Consider the following 19,649-nt stretch of genomic DNA (forward strand, 5'->3'; position numbering starts at 1 on the left):
CACTTCACATATCCTGTTTTTACCAAAATTTGACTATAAAGTAGTGATAAAGCTATTGTCAGACGATTCAATTGCTGCAGACGACCGGAGAAATAAATCTCAGTGATTTAAAATGTTTATCAGTTACCATTTTTAGTTTGCTAAAAAAAATTTTTTGGGTCGGTCTAGCACAAAAACTGCTTCAAATATTTGAGTGAAATTTAGAACACCGATGTCCCCAAGTGAATAGATGCCCATTAGCTTTTGGCGCCAATTTCTCCAAAGTGGAGCGATTTAACGTTTTCTTCGTTATGCGTGACTGCTATATCTCAGGAAGTAACCAGTGGATTCAAGGGGGGAAAAAATCCACATATAGACCTCAGAAGGTGCAGGTGCTGATTCAGTTTTGTGGCAATAGCTCAAAGGGGGTGGTACAATTGAACACTTTCCCATTAATTGTACTACTAATATTTAATAGAAGTTGTTCTACAGCTAGGGGGATCCGCATTCTGCTCAATTCGCTCGCTAGATCTCGTTTGCTGCCTGCGGCGGATGACAATTGATGATTTTAATGCTATTTTTATCAATTCATATCTCCAGCCTCGAAAGGTTTATAAGGGATGAGGCAGAGCGGAATGGTTTTTCCGAGATGCCATATATCCAACGCTAAGAGTATTGACATGGTAGACATTGACAGTCCAGAGGAAATAGAGTTAAAGGCACCCACACATACACAAGCATAGATAGACGCAACCAGATTTTAAGACTCGAAGACTCTGCACCGTGCTCGCGTCGCCCGCAAACCCCCGTTCACTAACTTCGGTTGCTTAATGCCGCCTGCGGCAAAAAAAAAAAAAACCGATGATTTTAATGCTTTTACCCCTGGATGTCTTCAGTAGATCCTGGATGTCCGGTTTAGAGGAGTGAGACAGAGCGGAATGGCTTCCCCTGTATATCTTGTATCCCAAAGTACCAGCATTGATCTGGTACACTTTGACAATCCGGAGAAGATAGGGTTTCAGAGACACATACACAGAGACGGATGTGCACAGGTGCTTTTTTTTTTTGTTTTTTGTATAGATTTAGTTGAAATTTGGAATAAAGTGTATCTACGCAAAAACCGGCTCTGATTCAATTTTGGCACCAATCGCTCGAAAGAAACTGATTTTTGACATTTTTTGGGCGAATGATAATTAGCTCAATTAAATCAACAATGTGGTAGATGAATAACACCTAAATGTTTTCACTCACGATTGACACAAGAAAACCTTTCATGATTTGATTCATCGATGTGTAATAGTAGTTCAAGGATTTAATTGGGGAGAAACAGCAATGATTTAAAATTGTTATCTTTCGCTATCTTCTATTAGTTAACAAATAAAATCTTTGTAATTAATTCAAGCAAAGCTTTTAAATTGCTTTTTAATTTTCGCTTTTGATTCTGCATTTGCGAACAGCAAAACGTAGTAAACTAGTTTAATATTCCGTGTTTAATTTTCATTTCTATGAAGATCGCAATTCTGTAAAAACAGTTTTTAAGGATTACTTAGCACAAAAACATTCGAATTATACTTTTACTTCCGAAAGTTCACAAAGTTCGTCAGTGTGTGGACAGATTATAACCTTTTGAAACGTAACAAATCATGTGATTTACTGCATTTAGTCATCATACATGTAACCCTGCAATAAGATTTCATTTTCTACGTCATTCAGTTCCTAAAATGAGATTAAAGTTCAGTTGAATTTGGTCTATCCAATCAATTTAGTAATTAACTTGAATTTGCATTTTCTTTAGAGGCTTTGATTAAAACATAATTGCAAATTACTGAATGTTCATGTATTTGTTTCCATATGATTAGAGCGACCTGTCGTAAATAGGAATGTCTATCGCGTTATTTACCTTCTAATTAATCAAATTAGTTGTAAGGTAATTTTCTTCTACATGGTTAGGGATTGCTTCTTGTTTTGCAACATTCTAATTCTTAATTTATACAGTAAATATAATACAAACAAAAATATACATTAATGCTATTTTATAAGCATACTTAATTTAATTTTTAATCTTAATTACGTCTGTGAATGTATTTTGAGTAAATATAAATAGTTCAAGAAGTTTCTTTGCTCTGCGGTGTGACTCATATACAACATGCAATGTTTCCAAATTTGTTTATTTTTCATTCAGCAATCACATTTCTTATTGTTCTCATTTGACTGTTTTGATGTTCATATATGATTTTATTTTCCCCCCGCTTTCCTCTACAGCACCACCGTCGACCGGGCCCTCTCGATGCTTCTCATCTAGCAAAAGCCGTCTCCAGATTGCGTCCATATCCTACACACACAAGCATACATACACACACGCATGCCGACACAACCACACACATACACACCCACCACTACTCACACACTCATGCCTGCACACAGACACAAACGCACATGTGATTGCGAAAAACATAGTTTGAATTCCAGGAGTCAAAATTCAAATTAATTTTTAAACTTTTTATCAACACGCTTTTATTAGCTTCACCTGTATGTATGTATGTATATGTATGCATGTATGTATCTTGTAACGGAATCTTGCAGCTCAAATTTCGCCCACTTCCTGCGATCGGATTCTTTTGAAATTTGGCACGCGACCTCATACCCGATGACAACGCAATATTCTATAATCAAATTAATTAATTAACTCTTTTAAGTGTTAGTTTCCTCCAATTTTAACCAATATTTTGGCATACATCCAACAATAGGAAAAAGGAAAAATTTAAAAATAAAAAAAAACACTAAAAAATGTTCGCAAAAAATTATTTAAAAATATCTTCAAAAACCTTCAATTTTTCTGCATCAGACAAAATTTGTTCCAGTGTTCCAAGGTAGTTAGAACATGAAATATAATTGTTTTTAACTAATTTCATGCTAAAGTTTAGGTGAGCCTTCAATTGGAAATTCATTGCTGATCAGACCATTGTTGAACAAAACTTTTATTCAAATGCATCTCAAATTTTCAAAGTAATATAAATATGATTTCCGCAAACATACATCGTTGACTCACAGTAGCTTCCCATCGGGGTGCTCTTGTCTTAATTTTAAGATATTACCTCGTACTCGTTTTATAAATAATTTCGTCGCCTGATAATTCTCCAACATAAGACTAAAAAACAGAAAAATAAGATAATAGTTTAAAAAACTAAAAAAAAAAAAAAACATGCTTTCGTAGTAAAATGAACTACAAAGTAAAAAATAATCTTTGGATGATAGTAGTTGACCAATTACTTAATTTTAATGTAATACAAAAAAGCGTGGGGGGCTTCTTATCAGTTGTCTTGAATTTTTTCCATTTGTTGTAAAAGCAAAAATGTAAATAGACAGCACCTCACGCTTTTTTGTATTACATTAAAATTAAGTGATTGGTCAACTGCTATCATCCAAAGATTATTTTTCACTTTTTAGTTCATTTTGCTACGAAAGCATGTTTTTTTAGTTTTTTACACTATTATTTTTTATTTATTTATTTATTTTTTGCAATGTCAAGTTTTTTCAGACGTAGGTTTCATAGAAGTGAGTCTGATACTCTGGTTTTGCACTGAAAAATAATTGAACATTTTTTAAAACAAACCCTTAGGAAAAAAGATGGCTAGATGATTTTAAATATATTTTAGGGGAGAACAACCCCCTAAATGACCCTTTTTGCTACAAGTGTTCATGTTTTTGAACTTTTTAATAACTATAGCTCCTCAGAAGCAGGTTAACGGTGAATATAATGCTTCCTTCCCTCTAAATCAAAGTAAAGGTTATGAAGCTGTCAAAAAACAAAAATCAAGGGGGTTGTGAGAGAGGGGCTACTTCTGAAAATGGGGAGGGGGGAGATGAAGGGGAAAAAGGTGGACTTATTTAAATTTAGGGAAATTTCACATGAGAATTACCAAGAATGGTGTCAGAATTCTTTTGAAGTTTTTTTTTTTTAAATTTACATTGCTGTTGTATTTCAAGACAAATATCAAATTTAACACCTAAGGATTTGATTCATGTATAATTTTCTCTTTCTTATTATAAAACAAAATGTTTTTCAAAACTTTATAAGTTACTCATCTACAAATGATTGTTACTTGATTGTCCGCAATTAAATGGAGAATTAATATAAATAATTTGCGGTACATTATTAAAATTAATTTTCAAAGATCCAGTCTCGGACTTGGTTTCTATCTCTTTCGTAAGAATGATCCGTGTTCATAAAAGAAAAATCCCCAGTTTAACTTCCTGTATAACATGCGTGTTATAACAGCTCAATTAACAATATTTCAAAAAAATCATACACCAAATTGAAGGTAAGTGAACCTAGTTTTGCTTACAAATGTTCAATTTGTCCGCCTAAAATTATACTACACAGTGCACATGTCTATTCTTAAGTTTAATTTTCCAGGTTTGGGTTAACAAATCTGAAGTATGGTAACCAATATAGGGGCATGTGCAAGCGCTTTTCTTGTTTATTTATTAGAAGAGTATTTCTTTAAGTTACTTTCATGCGTCATTGTTGCCAAAAAACAAAATAAATAATAGTAATTATAAAGTTGCTTTTTATTCATAAGATAATCAACTTCACATACACGCGGTACCACGAGCAAAGCACCTTGTACAAACACAGTAAGGATCTATAACACAAAGAGGAGAAAATAACACTCAGGTCACCGGTGGGAATAGAACCCACGACCTCTGGCACGAAGAGAAACACTGCCTCAGAGCTACGAAGGTTCCAATCATAACGCAAGTTTTTTTCAGTAAAGTTAACGAATCCGTTTTGAAAGTAAACTCCTCATATACTTTGCGCACATTCATCTTTGACTACTAAACTTCAAGACACGTTGTCCGAGTACCAGTATTCAGTTTTCGCAAATATCTGAAAACAAAACTCTTTGCGCACAGAATTCGCGCAGCAAAAAAAAAAAAAAAAAAAAAAAAAAAAAAAATTGAAACGTTCCTGGAAAATAATGGGCAGCTAATGTACCAAATTTCTGCTAGTAACATATCTGGCAAAACCAGGAAAGCTTCCCGCTAAAAGTTAGTAACTTTTCTGAAACTAATCTGGAATCTTTCTAAAAAATTCAGAAAGCTTCCCAGTCAAGGCCAGTCACGTTTATGTCCCAACTCAGGAACCAAACCTTAGGTGAAAACTCATATATGTACAGCTTGACACCATTCTGATTTACCGGGAAAGCTCTTAAAGCAAATATGGCCGAAGCTAAGACGGAATTGCAGGCAATTCCTTCAAAGCTACCAATCTGATTTCGCTCTTACTTGGGGCTCCGTCAACGCGTAGAGACTGTAGCTAAGCTGAAGAGGAAGCACGTAATTAAGAAACCTAATGTCTTTTTACACTAGTAGCTAAAAATGTTTTTCCCCTATATTACAACGAACTAACACTCTGTTACTTTTATGTGTGACACAGTTACAATTCATATAACAAAATATTCTTCTATTAATAATTAATATTTTTAAAATCCTTCTTTATATTCTAAAGGCAAAAAAGTCTGCAAAAAGTATAATAAAAATAAAAAAAGACACTGATATATAAAAGTAGATTTCTTCGAAAAACTTACACATTATTTGGACAAACTGCGTTTTGCATTTTGAACATTTAATAATTCAACTATCGAAGTCCTCTTCCAATTGCTTGTACTTGAGCTACAAAACCCACGTACGTCTTAGAGGAATATTAATTTTCCGCAAGATTGACAAACGTACGATAAAGTACTTAGCTTTTTTTGCAGTTTATGATGTTAAAGAGGATCTGTCAAAATCAATGTTTCATGTTTCCGTCTTTTACGTAAAAATAATCTCGGTGCTCTATTTTTAGAAAATGGCATGCTCTCTCACAGTGGTGGGATAAGTTGAAAGTAAAAACAAAATTGTAGTTAAAAAAACTAAAAAATAAACACACTTTTATAGCAATATTAACTAAAAAGTAAAATATTTGACCAAACCATTAACATTGATGTAAGAATACGTGAAGCGCTGTCTATTTACATTTTTACCAGGACAACAAATGAGGAGTTTCTTTTAAAACGAATTATATCCAGTTATATATATATATATATATATATATATATATATATATATATATATATATATATATATATATATATATATATATATATATATATATATATATATATATATATATATATATATATATATATATATATATATACATATATAAATTTTTTTCGGCAAAAATGGAAAAAACGTTTTACACAAATGCACTAAATGTTAGAATTTCACATTTTTCACTATGGTTTGGTAGAATAACAAGTGACTTTTGACAAAAGTCTAGGAATGTTTCCTTAATTTTATCAGACCTAAATTGCCAATTTTAATCTGGATATATTCCCTTTTAGTGTAAAACAGTGGATATCATCCCTTTTGAAAAACACAAAACAAAAAACAAAAAAACACGCATTTGCTAGTTTACTTTCAAAACGGATTATATCCAGTTTTATATTTTTTCTTGGCAAAACGAAAAAAAAAAAAAAGTTTTACGCAAAAACACTAACTGTTAGAATTTCGAAATTTTCACAATGTTTTGGTAGAATGATAAGTGACTATTAGCATGTCTAAGAATTTTTCCTTAATTTTATCATACTGCCAATCTAACTGCCAATTCTATTTTGGATATATTCCATTTTGGTGTAAAACAGTGGATATCATCCCTTTTGCAAAAAAAAAAAAAAAAAAAAAAAAAACACGTATTTTTTTTCACAAATAAACTTTAAAACTGAAACAAAATATTCAAAATTTATTAATATATATATATATTTTGCTTTACTTTATTCCTTTCTTCTAACTTTATTCTTTTCATTGAACATTTCAAAAAAAGTAAAAGGACATTCGATCCAATTGAGTATGAACAATGAAACCACCCAAGCCGATTCAAACAACAACGTTGTAAGTATTAATAAATCACAATTTTTATCACAATTAATCACAATTTTTCAATTAACTACAATTTTATCATTTTTAATCATAATTTAATAGTAATAGCAATCATTTAATATTAATTTAATAAAAACAATTTGAGGTCACGCTTGCCTAACTGATAACAGACTTGCATAAGGCGCAAGGTGCTGTGATGTCTTCATACGGACGGGTACCATGCTTGATTGGAAATGCTCAGAAAGTGTCTGCTTATATTAGAGATTCTGAAAACGAAAAAAAAAAAAAACCCGTTTTTTTTCCAAAAGTGGATATAATCTGTTGAAAGTAAACTCCTCAAATGGACAAAATTTAAGAGAACTGATATGAAGCACCCCACGCTTTTTTAAACATTTAATTATTTGGTAAATTCTGCCGTGGGCAGGTAAAGGGCAGTAACTGCAAAATTCTAATTTTTTTTTTATTTTTTGCATTTTTGTCCTCTATTGAACGTTAGCTTTGTTTTACAAGCTCGCTTATCTGTTTTCCGCTGAAAAGAAGGTGCGAAAAAAACGTCTAATGCAAACATTTCCCTATTGCTAGCATTGCATCCAACACACATTTCTTCAAATATCTCGAAAACTTATTTCAGCATATACTGCCATTCACCTGCCCACGGCAGAATTATTTTATCATACTTAACATCCAGAGAATTTTTTTACTTTTTAGTACATATAGCTGCAAAAGCGTGGTTTTCTAGTTTTTTTAAACCAAATTGTTTTTTTTTTTAGTTTTACTTGTTTTATAACAAACTATTTATTTTAACATAACTCAAGATTTTTTATATTCAAGAAACTAACTAAAAAACGACTAAAGGGCTCGGGTATCAATCATTAATGTATGTGTGTCAAAACCATAGTGGTTTAAAAATTTGAGATACATTTCAATAAAAGCGTTGTTCAACAATGACATTGATCAACAATGAATTGCCAGTTGAAGGCTTACCTAGATTTTGGCATGAAATTAGTTAAAAACTATTGTCATTCACGTTTCAGTTGTTTTTGAACATTGGAACAAATTTTATCTGATGCAGAAAAATCAGGGGCTTCTACCGATATTTAATTCTAATTGTGTAATTATTAATGGATCAATTCATGCAAAAATGATTAAAATTGGATTAAACTAACAATTAAAAGTTAAATGAAATACAAAGCCAGCTCAGTCAATTCCAGCCGAGGACTGCAGTTTCGTGCTATTAGCACTCATCAGCCTGACATAGGAAGTGACTGAGCTGGAGGTGGAAAACCTCTTAAGAAGACCAAGAGTGCCAAACAAACTGGTAGCTAATATATAATTAGCACTGACCAGACGGGTGACCGAAGCAATGGTTCTGTTCAACTCGAAGAATGAAGGCAAGGCATTGTATACTCAGTCAGTTACCGCTTTATAGCCGGGGCAGAAATACATGAAATACCCCCCCCCCCCCCACAATGCCTTGTTTTCATTCTTCGAGTTGAACCGAACCATTGCTTCGGTCATTCGTCTGGTCAGTGCTAAATATATATTAGCTACCAATTTGTTTGGCACTCGTGGCTTCCTTAAGAGGTCTTCCACCTCCAGCTCAGTCACTTCCTATGCCGGGCTGATAAGTGCTAATGAGCACGAAACTGCAGTCCTCGACTGGAATTGACTGAGTTGGCGGTGTATTTCATGTATTCCTACATTAGCCCTGGCTATGAGATAACTTATTGAATATACACTGGCTTGCCTTCACTCTTCGAGTTGAACTGAACCATTGCTTCGGTCACTCATCTGGTCATTGCTAATTATATATTAGCTACCAGTTTGTTTGGCACTCTTGGCTTCGTTAAGAGGTTTTCCACCTCCAGCTCAGTCACTTCCTATGCCGGACTGATGAGTGCTAATAAGCACGAAACTGCAGTCCTCGGATGGAATTGACTGCGGTCCGGTGTATTTCATGTATTTCTGCCTTAGCGCTGGCTATAAGGCGGTAACTTACTGAATAATTAAAAGTTAGTTAATTAATTTGATTATAGAATATTGCATTGTCATCGGGTCTTGGGTGGCAAGCCAAATTTCAAAAAAATCCAATAGCAGGAAGTGGGTGAAATTTGAGTCGCAAGATTCCGTTACAAGATACATACATACATACATACATACAAGTGAAGCTAATGAAAGCGTGGTAAGAGTTTGAACATTACGTAGAATCACGTGTTCGTCGTTTGAGTCAGGCATAGTTCTGTTTTTTCAATTCGAGGTTCTGAAGAAGTACTGGTGTGATGAAACAATCTTTGTAAATCGATTGCTTATAAGTAGTGATAAATTGAGGTGTAATATTTGTTGATATCCAAGGGAGTACAGATATCTGTTTGATTATTCCATTGGATTTAAACTTTAGGATTTGACACTGGATTCTAATTGAACATTTAATGCATGTTTAAAGGATGCGAAGTTTAATGACTTACATTAAGTGAGGAATGTGTGGCACTCTATTAAAAAAATAGAACTCTTTTGTGTATATGGTTGTTATATATAAAATATTTTTTTATCTTTCTTCTTCCGTACAACCTATCAAACAGAGGCATCAGCAAATAAATAAAGATAAGTAATGGTGTATTGGCTGCCAATACCATCATAAACTCCTTGTAATAACGTCTCATTTTTCTCTACCTATAAATCGAAATATTTTTCTTTTATTTTTGCAATTGTTTGTTTCGTTCTGAATTAGAAAAAAATAAACCTAAAATTTTTAAAAGAAATAAAATCCTAAATTTCGGTTAATGAAGTTTTGTGCCGTATTTTCTTGGATACAAACCACAAATAGCAGAGCAGTGATAGTGGGTTCAAGTAGAATTTTCTGAAACTATAAGGAAGCTCGGACCCCCCCCCCCCCCCCACTCCTCCGTAAAAACTCTTCAAATTTGCTTACAAAAATCATTACCATAATTAAAAACAGCCTTTTTTTTTTTTTTTTCAGTTATAAAATGTGTTGTCAGCCCAAAATTTTCGGAAACGGAAACCCAAAATTTTCAGAATTTTCGGACATTTAAGATCAGAAAGACTCTTGGATTCATCTTATGTCGGTTTATCTTACAGATTTTTGCTTTGACTTTTGAACTGCGCCGCAGACAATCGAAATGAATTTTACTACCGTTGCTGTTATCTATTCAATTTGTTGAGCTTAAATTTTTAGATATTATGCTCCATTTTTTATTTATTTATTTATTTTTTTTTTTTGTGTATGTTTTATACTTCTGATTAAATAATCTAAATAGCAAAAAATATGCATTAGAATGTTTCTAAAATTCTAATTGTTTACGATTTTTAATGTGCGATAATACACGAGAAGTTTTGCAAAACATTTTAAGAGGACATTAGGTAATGCCAAGATTTGACATTTTGCCTAATTACAGAGAAAACTTTGGTAATTAATCACTGTCTCTCAGAGGGAAATAAGATCTAATCTCAAATCAAGAAAGCGCCAACAAGACACAAAAAAGAATATTATAGAAGTCACTGCTCTTTAAACTTTCCTTTTCTGATTACTCTACTACTTAGGTGCTAATGGCCTTGGAAATTGAAAGAGAAATCCTTCGAACCCCGTTAACGGTATTTTCCTTAACTTTTCAGAGCACTAGTTTGTAATCATTAGAAAACTAAAAAATTTTGTGATTTTCAAAATACAAATGCCGTTGCAGTGTATAAACTAACACAATTAAGCAAGTTTACATCGGAAAATTTAATCCGGTTGCTGCGAACTGTAGAGTGGAAATTTTGGTTGGAAATAAAATAATTTACTGCACAAAAATGTAAAAGAGGTGTATTATGTATGCCGTATAAAATTACAACTGTGCAATAAGAGTTCTTTATTTAAGTAAGAATTTCCAGTTGAAAGACATTTTAAAAAAGGAAAGTGAACTTTAAGCATTATTACATATAGCAGGGGTTCCCAAGTTTTTCCCAGTCGTGGGTGGCACTTAAACAATGATACTTTTCTCACGGCACCGTAATTATTTATCTCTACTACATATCTACAGCTATCCATCTATGCGTTTGAATACGTACATTTATTCATTTCTTTATACATAAATAGAGTTGTATACAGGGTGTTCCGTTTTAACCTGCAAGACCTTTATTTTCGCAAACGTTAGTCCTAGATGTATACTTCCCATTGCAAAAATGTTCAAAATCAGATACAGAGTTGAGATATTGAAAGTTTGAAGTAAAAATAAAAATTAGTCAAAAAATACAAAATCAACTTTTTATACGGGCCCCAAGTCCCCTAACTTATGTTTAGGGAAATAATCTCTATTAAAAAATAATTCCAACACAAAAAGTTTGAAATTAGTACGACCAATATTCACCGAGATATGAAACGCAGCGTTTTGTGACTTACACCACTTTTCACTCGACGTTTCGGGGGGAAATAGATCGTTAACAAGTGCTTAAAATTATATGAGTGAATAGATTGTGGTTCTTCAAATTGATCGAGGTTTCGTCGTGTGTTTTTGCATTTTGCATATCACGGCATAACATTTGCATTTATTTTTGAATAGCAATGAAAAATATAAATACCTAACATTTTTGCAATTGGAAGTATGCATCTAGAACTAACGGTTGCGAAAATAAAGGTCTTGCAGGTTAAAACGGAACACCCTGTATAATCTAGATTCCAGACCAAATCTTAAATTATTTTACATACTTCCACATCATGTGGGTTTCTTTCTTTCTTTCTTTTTTTTTTTTGTGTGTGTGTGTGTGTAATTTTGTATAAGCATTGATATTCCTTCCTAATATTTTAGCAAAGGTCCAAACTCGACGTCATTTTTTGAAGTATCCATCTTTTCTTTGGCAAAAGACGAAATGCAGACTTGGTCTTCGATTTGGATCACATCTAGTATCCCCACGGATAGTTTGCAAACATGTCTTTTCTCACGAAATAACCCGTTTTCAATTTTTTTCCTTTAAAAATGTTTCTGATTTTTTTCCCACTTTGGGATTAGCACTAGTTTTGGCAATGAATTAAGATTTCATCTTTGAGGTAAAAGAACTCAAAATTTTGTCCATAACTGTGGAAGATGCGCATTCTTCAGAATTCGTTAGGCATATAAAAAATACTTTTTCGTTTGTTGAAACTCAGTTACATGAAAATGTACCGTGCACCACCAAGTCTTACAGGCCTTATCAAATCTAACTACAGTAACACATTTTGTAAAGATTGAAATTTGCTTTAGAAACTGATAAATTTTTAATGAAACGATTTTAAAATAGTGGAAATGATGCTGGATGAATGTATTAATTATATTCCTGGATCCCATTCACTTTTAGTTTTTTATGCAAAAGAACATAGATGTGTTGATAGGTTTTGCTGAATGCATACTCAACAAAGAAATAGAACGGCTGTCATATTCGATATTCAGTCATATCCTGCTTTAAAGGGTTACACGCAGGAATCCCCATAACTAAACAAGATATTTTCATATTACATTACTGTACCTACCTCTCCTCTACATTTGGTTTTACCGGATTTTTGATTGCGTTAATATTGAAAATTCCGCGTCTTATGGCAATTTTAATTATGGTGTATTAAAATGCAGGACAGTTAGTGACTGTCTTGCATTTTAATAAAGCTAATAAAAATGCACCAGGACATGTATGTAACTCAAAATCGACATTTTTGACTTGTGGCGGTGTTGTATTAGGTGTGCTATGTATCGAAACACTGCCCTTGAGTTTTACAAATTTCCTCACTTAATTTATTAGTAAGGAATAGCTAAAATATTCGCTTAAATATTTGAAAGAATGAGTTTTACATCTTTTCTAAATATACACATACAAATTTTTACTTTCTTCTATATCTAATATATAGAAGAAAGTATTGGATTCGTGCAAATTTTCGAATTTCGAATTTTGACGGATTCGAACGTTTTGAGGTGTGCTGAGTTCATTTCGACTATTTTTGGAAAATGTCTGTCTGTCTGTGTGTGTGTATGTATGTATGTGTGTGTGTATGTATGTGTGTCACGTCTGTGTGTGACCAGTTTTTTGTGGCCGCTCTACAGCAAAAACTACCGCATGAAATCGAACGAAATTTGGTACACATATGTGCCCGTATGTGAACTTGTGCCCATTGGTTTTTGGCGAGAATTCCTCCAAGGGGGGTGGAGCAATGGGACGTTTTTTGAGTTACGCGTGCTTGCTATTCCTCAGGAAGTAACTGGCGGAATCAAACAAAATTTGGTCCATATGTTGGTATTAACAGGAACAGGTGCTGATTCAATTTTGGTGTCAATAACCCAAACGGGGGTTGAGCTATAGAACGTTTTTTTGTCGTCAATTGTGACTGCTGTATCTCAAGAAATAATGAACGGAATGAAAGAAAAATTTATCGGCAAGTAGCCCTTAGTGGGTATAAGAGCTGATTTTATTTTGGTGTCAACAGCTAAAAAGGGGGTAGCGCAATCACCCGTTCTTTTTTTCCATTTTGAGTGCCCTATCTCAAGAAGTAATGCTACGTTCTGGTTGAAATTTGGAATACAGTAAACTCCCGATTATCTGCGGAATTGGGTGGCACAAGTGCCGCGGATAATAAAAATCGCGGATAACCGCAAAAAGACTAAAATGGGGGACAAATCGGGTAAAAATTGTCCTATCTCAAATTCTTAACTGTATTGATGCATAACACTTTCTGCAAACAGTGAAAATATATATAGAGTACAGTACAAATGTTTTGTATTTTTGCACAACCGAACCTAACAAACAAGTGTATGTACGGTGAAGAACGCACAATAATAATAATAATATTAATAATAATAATAAAATAAAATTAAATCAATCAATCAAGCAAAAACAATTAAGTGTAAATTTACAATTTTTCAAAAAAAAAAAAAAGAAAACCAATCACTGGTATTCGCTTTTTACTGCGAAAATATATGTTCGTGATTGTTGATTGATTCGCGGATAAACCGCTCGCGGATAATCGAGAGTCTGCTATATGTGAATCTATATGTAAACAGGCTTTGGTTTAACTTTGGCGCCAATCGCGCCAAGAGGTGCTGATTTATTTTTATTATCATTATTTTTTAGCGAATAAAAATAGTTTTATTAATGCAACAATAAGAAAGATAAATCGTAATAGATTGTCGTCTGCGTATTTCTCGTGATTTTAATTGTATGGAAATGATCGGAAATATTATCTCAATGATTTAAAATTTTTAACTGTTGCCAACTTATGTTTGTTAACAAATAAAATATTTAATTAATTCAAGCAAGGCTTTTAAAATAACTTTCAATTTTCGCTCTTTGCTTTGCTTTTGCAATAATTCAGACATTGGGATGGTCGTCAAGTTTTTGCATGTGTAATTTTGTTTTTGTTGGGAATATTGCTTCCTCGTCAAGCATGGGGAGGGATCAGAAAAAGGAAAAAATATAGAAGAAAGTTTCGTGATGGCCACAACATACTAGTTCTTTTTTTTTTTTTTCGAAAAAGATATACAACACGTGACTTTTAATTCAGGTTTGTTTCAACTGATGGATAAAGTTGCTCGGTATATTAATTTAATCTGAAGCTTGATATTAACTAGCATTACCAATAAATGTTAGTAGGTATTAGTGGGAAAATATGTTCGTTTAACCCTAAGTAAACTTGTTAAAATTTACTTCAATTTAATAAAATCTTTACAGCACAGAGATTTTACTTCAGGCTTTTACTATCTTTTAGAAAGAATGCAGCAAAAGAAGACAGATATTGCATTAATAGAAATAAACATAAGCTTATCTCAAATTTTATCTATCATTACTAGCGAATAATTTATGTTTCTACAAAGCTGTGATCACATTTCAATGTCTGCCACTATTAGCTTATCTGTTCAGATACTTCAGGCATATGTACAGATTGCTGATGCTATCCTTTTATTCAGAGCAGGGTGCCGCCCTGATCAATCAAATGCCGTTACAGACAAGAGGGCTCACGCCCTAATACAGAAATTTTGGCACGCGTCATTACAACAGGCATAAATATTTTCGTGGATCAAAAGCACTTATAAAAGAAATACTGCACGAAAGTGTTTCCTTTTCTTAAAAAATAGATACGCATACTTAATGCTTACGTCTTAGAATCATTTAGATAAACACTTCATTTCAAAATTAAAATGTTTCAAAGAGTGGTAAATATGTTAATGTGTTATAGTTGTTAATTTTATATAATTATGTGATTAAAGTAAATTTAATTAGAAGCAGTATGAATAGCTATTCACTAAGTAAACTTAAAGTTTTTTGCTCTAGTTAAATTTACGTTCGAACTTGAACCTATATACTTTAAGACAAATTTCAAAAGCTTGCAAAGAGAATGTAGTGACAAAATCGTGAAAAAAAAATCAGTTACGTTAAAATAAAATTTAAATTAATACAATTAAAGAAAAAAAATCAAAAGTTTATCTTTGAGCGAAAAACCTGGCTGTTTTCAGGTTAACATTTTCGTCATTCCTCTTCAGAAGCATTCAAAAAGTACATGGGTCTAGAAAATAAACCAAAAGTTTTTTTTTTTTTTTTGTCACTATACTTCGCTAAGCATTTGAAATGGTTGTGTACTTGTTTACTACCACTAAATTATCTTTAACTAAAAATTTTCTCGTATTGAATTTTCTCATTCGTTACACAGCGGTTTTCGGACATCAGCTTTTCATAAGTTTGACCAAGAAATAGAGTTTAAAGTCGGAGCATTAATGAACTGAACGCCCATGCAGAGTGTTTGTTCTTTAAGTCCAGCAGTACATTAGTTTAAGTAATCAAGTACTTCAGTTTGATTCATGAAAATAATAATAATAATAATAATTGTTCTCGTAATAATAAAAATAATGATTACTGTCAGGATCATCATCTTAATAATAATAATAGTCATAATCGTAATAATATTAAAAATAACCAGAATAACAAAAACATCAATAGTATTCATAATAATAGTAATTGTTATCATTATTATTATTTTTTTATTATTATTATTTTAATGATAATATTATTTTATTATTATTATTTTAATATTATTGTTTTATTATTATTACTATTATTGTTATTGTTATGATAAATTGTTATTACTATTATTATTATTTATTATTATTATTATTATTATTATAGAAGATAAGGCTTTAAAATATGGGCTCAGGTGTAAATATGGGCACCCCTCCCATGTGGCTATGAAAGGTATACTGAATACAGCGATGGCGAGGACAGCAGAGAGCAGTTGGAAACATTCTTTCAAGTAGTGTGGATGTAGCGTGAGTTATTGTGCAAACTGGTGTTCATTCTGGACTGCAAACTTTTGAGAGGTATGTGCAATCGTTTTCTTTTCATGTTCCTATGTTTAGTTAAAAACTATTCCACAGCGATAACTGGAAATCGGAGATCTTAAGCTACATTTTGAAGCACACCTTTAGCCACGCATATTCTTACGTTACATGTGATAGTAATCATCTTTCTTAGGTGGGGTTGGTGTAAATACGAGTCCAGATTTAAAGGGTGCCCATAATGATTCCACCTCTTTTTTTTTAAACAACAAAAATTGTTTCTCAAGCGATGCAACTTACATCTTTAGTGATGGAAAGTTCTTTGAAGACACTCGGGGAGAAGTGTGGGGGAAATGTGCTATGTGAAAATGTGGGCACACTTAGATTGTACAGGGGCTAAAAGAACCGGTTATGGTTTGCGATTTCTGTAAATACTTTTTTTCTGTGATAAATAAATTTTCTACCATTTTATATTTCATCCTGTTTTTAAACTAGTTTTTGTCTTTTTTTTTTTTTTGAAGAGGGCCCATATTTATATCTCATTTTTTTCTCGTGCTTTTTTTAAAGCTTTTTGTAAAGCGTCGTTTTTGAAACGAACCTTTGTTCTGCCTTCTTGCATTTCGGAGAATTGTTATATTTTTTGATCAAAACGCAATGATCATCGCATTTTGGAAAATTGTTTTATTTGAAGTCAAAAATCTAGAATTTTTCGAACTAAAAGTAATTTTTTATCAAAATCAAAAGAGAGTGCGCATATTTACACCTTTTCCTCCAATAATAATAATAATAATAATAATAATAATAATAATAAGTACTAGAGGAAAAATACTTTTCTTATAAGATAAATTTTGAAATTAAGCTTTTCTCGAACAATCACATTGCTTATTGTTCTCACTTGGCAGTTTTGATGTCCTATGATTTTATTTTCCCCTCGCCTCCCTCTGCAGCACCACCGTCGGCCGGCCTCTCCCGCTGCTGCCCCACTAGTGAGCAAAGTCTCCAGGTTGCGTCCATATACAACATACACACACGCATTCATACACAGACCTGCACACACACACACATACACACACACACACACTCGTGATTGCGAAAAACATAATTTGAATTCCAGATGTAAAAATTCAAATTAATTTTTAATTTTTTTTTCTTTTTCATAAGACCCGCTTGTTTATGGCAATTTCAATTTGCTGCGCGTTGAAATACTTGAGTTTATGTTTCATTATAATACATACATATAGCAAAATAAATACTGCTGTAACATTACTTAATATCTGTTTAACCTCTGCACATTATCGAAGTTCCCAAACATCCTTGGAATTTCCAGAAATTCATTCCAACTTTCCAATCCTTAAATAAATATTGAACCGAAGTCTTAAGAGTTTTAGTTCCATCTCCTGATAATTTTCTTCTAGAAAAGAAAATACATCGAATGACATCCGAAACCGGTAGAAGATATCCCTTAAGTTCAGGACTGAATAATAATTGGGGATTTAGATTTGAAGCTGCTGGAAAATAAATAGAATAGGAAATTCAATATGCTTGTGGGTTTTAATCAAACTTTTCGCTTGAAGTTTGGTGCGCACTTGAAGTTATGCTATTAAGTTCTACAAAGAAAATGACCCAAACTTTAATGATTTTTTCAAATGAAGAATGAAATCCTATGTTTCAAAACGTTTTTGGTGAATAATATTCTTAGAATAAAATTTTTATTTGTTTAAAATCATTATTAAATTAATAGATACTAATATTTAGGGAATACATTACAGTGATGAATAGTAAAAAGCGAAAAACACAGACAAAAAGGCCAGTTGAGTAACAATTAATTCCTACACAAATGTAATATCATTCTTTCGTTCAATTTCAAATCATATTTTTCAAAAAATGTAAGCGTTTGATGGTGAAAATACTAACGTGCAATACTACGAATACTAACTTAATTATATATACAGGATGATTAGAAAGTCATCTCCAACCTGTTTATCAATTTATTTTATTTATTAATTTATTTTCTAAAATACCTTTAATTTTATACGCAAATATTTCGGCTGGTACACAATATTTTGAATATCTATTTTCATTTTAGTTTTCTCATGCACGATGGCATTTTCAGACGCTTCAGTTTATAATAAGGTCAAAATGTTTTTTTCAATCTGGATTCGAATCTACAAAGGGTAGTTTCAAAATAAAAGTTGGATCGCCATCGCTTTTCGTTTTTCCCGTAAGTGTACGTCGTTTAGTGGCATTTACGCAAAATTCCGAATTTTAAAATCGTCTTACTCACAAAACTTCATAGATTAAAATCAGTCCTTTAAGAACGTTGAAAACTTGAAAAACCTCCATAATCACGTATTAGGACCGTGTATAGAAATTTATTTTGGGATGCACTCAGGGCCGGATTTGGAAGTGTGGAGGCCCCGGGGCAAACGAAGGAGTGAAGGCCCCTAATCAGGGTTCGAAAAGATCATCATATTTTCGAAAATATCCGATACTTTGATATACAGTAGAAGACCATTATAACGCCGACCTATATAACGTAATTCTCTACAAACCGTACAACTTTCCAGAAGTAAACAATAGGTTTTGAAGTTTAAAAAATACCTTTGTTTTGTTATGCAAACATAAAAATTGTTATTTTGAAACAGTTTTTCATCTTTCCATTTTAATCCAAAGGTTTTAAATGGAAATTAGTACCCCCTTACAGTAAACAGAAAATACCAGATGGCTCTTGCAAATGCAGCTGATATGCAAACCAAGAAGCTAGCAGAAGTGCAGGATAATGCACTTTCTTTTGATTGTGAAACATAGGTATTTATTTGTGAATAACTAATAGTAATGTTGGTGCTTTAATACTCATTGCAGATAAAACTCATTCTGAAGTGCTAATATAGAGACATATTCTGAACATTAGTTTCAAAATTTGTGAAATGATCTATATAGCGCAAAAACCTGTATAACGCAAAAGCTCTGGTCCCAAGGTGTGCGTAATAATGGTCTTCTACTGTATATCCGAATATATTGATATATATGTATATATCCGATATTTTCGACCCGTGAAAGCTAGGGTATTTTGTAAAAATTTTATTGTGGAGGCCCCTTTGTTGTGGAGTCCCCGGGGCAGTAGCCCCGCCTGCCCTCCCCTAAATCCGGCCCTGGATGCACTTCATGTTATGAGAACTTTCCAAATTTGAGCTTGAGAACACAAAAATTCTTATTCACGATGAGTAGCTTTAAATATGTTTTGTGAGGAGACACAGCCCTTTCGACATCCCCTGCAATATGTCATTGTCTCGCATTAAAAAAAAAAAAAAAAAAAAAAAAAAACAATTTTTAAAAAATACAGACAGAAAGAAAAGAAAAATCACTTCAATTTCCAAATTTTTTAGTTTTTTTTTTTTCACAAAAGCAGAGAAAACTTACAAACATGTTTCATGTGGCCCAGTAGGAAACAATCCCTATAAACAT

The sequence above is a fragment of the Uloborus diversus genome, chromosome 6 (genome assembly GCF_026930045.1).
Source record: "Uloborus diversus isolate 005 chromosome 6, Udiv.v.3.1, whole genome shotgun sequence".
NCBI lineage: Eukaryota > Metazoa > Arthropoda > Arachnida > Araneae > Uloboridae > Uloborus > Uloborus diversus.